We start from the raw sequence: 4550 nt of genomic DNA, 5'->3' as shown, positions 1-4550 counted from the left end.
GCAAAAAACCATAATAAGCTAAGCCTCACTCGAAATTACGGATATCAGCCAAACTCAAAGTGGTTTCAGGAATGAGCCAAAGCCTATATTAATATAAATCGAACCAGAGTGGTTCGAACTGCATAAGCAAGTAATTCGAACCAAGGCAGTTCGAATTACTAGTAGAGAGAAGTTAATAAATCGAACCAATATGGCTCGAACTTGAAAAGCAAGTAAATCGAACCGAGGCAGTTCGAATTATAGAGAGAGACGCTGATTAAAGTAATTCGAACCAGGCTGGTTCGAATTACACAAAGCCTAGTTCGAACTAGGATGGTTCGAATTAGTGGGAGACGGAGCTGTATATATATGGTTGTAAACGTGAGTTGCTCTCATTAGAGGGTGTAAGATGGCTAGTGAGGAGAGTTTTGTTGTTTTGGTTCACCACAGAGGATCCATTAAGAGAAAAACTCGTTCTGGCATGAAGTTCACAGATAAGGATCCTCTCTGTATTGTCATGACTCCTACGACGAGCTATGATGACCTTGTTAGATCTATACTGATGAAACTCAGTCTGGAAGGTGCGAAGCGGGTTAAGAAGTTTTTCTATCGCATTCCAATCACGGTGCTCCAGGATACCGTGAAGTATGATTGTTTCACGATTAGTAGTGATGAGGACTTGCAAGTAATGTTTCTTTGTCGGCGGCAGTTTCCGAAGGTGAGGACACCAGAGTTGTTGGCAAAGCTGGTTGATGTGGTATCCAGCTCAGGGGGTTTGAACCGGAATACCACCACTTTAGCCACGGCAGCCGGTTCTAGTTTCCGGCCTGCCGTTATTTCTTCCTCCGTTCCTGTATACCAGCCAGTGGTCCAACCTGTCGCCTCCCTGTCTTTTGTTGTTGATCTCAATGGCAGCATAGGCGACGAGGTAGGTTCAAGGGAAAATCTGCCGAACGCTTTACTAGGCGTTCCACCGCTTGGTGTTGGAGACGGATTGTTGGGTGATGCAGAGGAGGATGACGTCAAGCCGGATATGATTGACGATGACAGCGGCGATGATATTGGAGCGAGTGAGCCTGCATTGGCGGTAGGTGGTTCTAGCTCTGGCACACAGCAGTATCCACCACATTTTTTCTCTTTGGACTTGGATGCCATGAGGCAGGAGGGGGTTTCTGGGCACTCTGTTGGATTCGAAGCTAGAGATGCGGAAGGGACTGCTGGTCTGACAGAGTTCCAGGTTGGTCAGCAATTTCAGGATAAATATGAGGCCCTGTTAAGTGTGAAGACTTACAGCATCCGGCGAGGGGTACAGTACAAGGTAGTCGAGTCTGATTATCGCCGGTATGTGGGCAAGTGTTCTGAGTTTGGGAATGGGTGCACATGGTTGATTCGACTGAGTCTCCGGCAGCGCAAGGGCATTTGGGAGGTCAAACGATACAATGGACCTCACACTTGTCTTGCCACCTCCATCTCGAGTGACCACAGGAGTTTGGATTATCATGTGATATCGGCGTTCATTATGCCAATGGTTAGGACTGATGCATCCATCAGCATCAAGGTGCTCCTGAATGCCACGGCAGCACACTTTGGGTTTAGGCCAACGTACAGGAGGGTCTGGATGGCGAAGCAGAAGGCTGTTGCCCTCATCTACGGTGACTGGGATGAGTCATACAACGAGCTGCCCAGGTGGGTGTTGGGAGTCCAGTTGACGATGCCTGGTACTGTTGCAGTCCTAAGGACTAGCCCCGTTCGAGTTGGAGGACAGGTAGACGAGTCTCAAGCTTATTTTCACAGACTTTTTTGGACGTTTTCACCGTGCATCGAGGCATTCCGTCATTGCAAGCCACTAGTCAGCATTGACGGCACCCATCTGTATGGCAAGTACGGGAGAACGTTGCTCATCGCAATTGCACAGGACGGGAACTCCAACATTCTACCTGTTGCATTCGCACTAGTAGAGGGTGAGAATGCTGAGTCTTGGACATTCTTTCTCTCCCACCTTCGTCAGCACGTGACACCGCAGCCGGGTCTGCTGGTTATATCGGACAGGCATAACGGCATCAAGGCTACGCTTGAGGCTCCTGACGGAGGTTGGTTACCTCCATCTGCATACTGTGCATTCTGCATTCGACACGTAGTTGCTAATTTTGCCCTTACCTTCAAGGGCAAAGACGCACGGAGGCTTCTTGTGAATGCGGCGTATGCCAAGACCGAGGTTGAGTTTGATTACTGGTTTGATATTCTGCGGTCTGAAGACCCGGCGATGTGTGAGTGGACGAACCGGATTGATTATTCCTTGTGGACTCAGCATCGTGACGAGGGGTGGAGATTCGGTCACATGACGATGAATATCTTCGAGTGTGTGAACTCAATCCTCAAGGGTGTCAGAAACCTACCTGTATCCTCGTTGGTGAAGGCAACATATGGAAGGCTTGCGGAACTTTTTGTCCGCAAGGAAAGAGAGGCTGAGGCCTAGATGGGAACCGGACAACAATTCACGCAGCACTTGGCCAAGTGTATTGAGGCCAACTTGAAGACGGCGACGTGCTTCACAGTGACTTTGTATGACAGGGATAATTTCGAGTTCACCGTAGCAGAATCTGGGTCGTTTTCTCTGGGATTTGGTGGGGTAGGGGAAAGGAAGAATGGTTCGAATGAGGCTGATTCGAACTCCTTATATAACCGAATCACTAGTAATTCGAACCAGGTAGGTTCGAATTATTATGGAGCCACGAGAAGGGTAATTCGAACCAGGTTGGTTCGAATTACATGGTTTGGTAGCGTAGGCATAATTCGAACTAGCCTTGTTCGAATTATGTGGAAATTGAATTCGAACACCCTTGGTTCGAATTAAGTGTAACGTTTTCCAACCCTAATTCGAACTAAACCGGTTCGATTTATTAAGGAACCTAGTTCGAACCACTGTAGTTCGAATTACATAAAGATAGGCCTTGGCTCATTGCTGAAACGATTTTCATCTTGACTTATTTACGTAATTTGCAACTTGCCTTGGCTTATTAGGGTTTTTTGCCCTATTATTTACTTTACGTTATTAGTATTTGGTTTTTCATCATAGTATTTTATTTTTATTTAGTGTGTTATTATATTTACTGTTATTATTTGCATTATAATTTATTTCATTAATGTTATATATTATAAAATTTGATATAATTTATAATTTATATAGTATGCCTCCAAAATTAAATTCAAGAAGTTTTAGTCAAGTGAATATTAAAAACAAGGATGCAACAAATAAAGGAGAAGTAAAATCTATAAAAACAAAATAGGATGATTGAAATATTGAAATATTTTTTATTATCTGTGTAGAAGAAATACGAGATGGTAATAGACCTAATAAATATTTCGACAAAATTGGTTGAAAGAATCTTTAAAAAAAATTGAGAGAGAGCAGGACTCCCATATGTGCATAGAGAACTAAGAAATAGATGGGATGTTCTTAAATCTTATTTTCCAACTATCTATTTCTTAGTTGTCTATACACATATGGGAGTCATATTCTCTCTCTAATTTTTTTTGTAGATTTTTTTAACCAATTTATTGAAATATTTATTAAGCCTATTACTATCTCGTATCTCTTCTACACATAAATAATTAAAAATATTTCAGTATTTCAATTATTCCATTTTATTTTTACAGTTTCTACTTCTCTTTCATTTGTTACATCCTTGTTTTTAATATTCACTTGATTAGAACTTCTTCTTGAATTTAGTTTTAGAAACATACTATATAAATTATAAATGATATCAAATTTTATAATATATAACGTTAATGAAATAAATTATAATGTAAATAATAACAGTGAATATAATAACACACTAAATAAAAAAAAGTCCTATGATAAAAAAACCAAATAATAATAATGTAAAGTAAATAATAATAACGTAAATGATAACAAATTAAAAAATAAAAAACTAATATGAAGATGAAAACAATATGAAAAAATTATAACAAAAGGTAAAAGAAATAAAAAAAATAAATTGAATACCGAAACAATATGAAAAAAAAGCAAATAATCATAATAATACGAAGAAAAAAGGGTAAAATAAAAGAATATGATGACTTGTTATTGAGTGTGTAAAAAAATAATACAAAAAAATAATATATATATATATATATGACAAAAATTAAATGAATATGTTATATTTTTATTTGTGAATTTTTTTATTAAAAATTAAAAAATAAAATAAAGTTCAGCAACATTAAAATTACTTTTTTAGTTTCAAAATTTAAAAATAAAAAGGATAGCAGTCTGGTGTTTAAACGTCAAGAATGGCACACAGAGAGCGTTTAACGCCGAACAGCTACAAAGATTCTCCAACGTGGCTTCTACTAGTTTACTCTCTATAAAGACTCTCAAGAGTTTGTATGTAACTGTGACAATTACCAAAAAATTGGTAATCTGCCTATAAATATTAGGATAATCTTATAAGCTCGCCTAACACTACTATATATATACGATTTGATCATCGATCTTATTATATTATGCATTAAGTTAAATTTTTAATCATTCCAGATTTTTTACTTTTTTATATTTTGATACTAGTATATTT

General features: G+C 38.9%; 1 pseudogene; it reads left to right on the top strand.

The window, feature by feature from the left end:
* The first annotated feature begins 388 nt into the window (after positions 1-388).
* Positions 389-2865, top strand: LOC107494999 (uncharacterized; annotated as a pseudogene).
* The last annotated feature ends 1685 nt before the right edge of the window (positions 2866-4550 follow it).

Source organism: Arachis duranensis, chromosome 6 (genome assembly GCF_000817695.3).
Source record: "Arachis duranensis cultivar V14167 chromosome 6, aradu.V14167.gnm2.J7QH, whole genome shotgun sequence".
Classification (NCBI taxonomy): domain Eukaryota; kingdom Viridiplantae; phylum Streptophyta; class Magnoliopsida; order Fabales; family Fabaceae; genus Arachis; species Arachis duranensis.
This window is presented reverse-complemented; position numbering and strand designations above follow the sequence as displayed.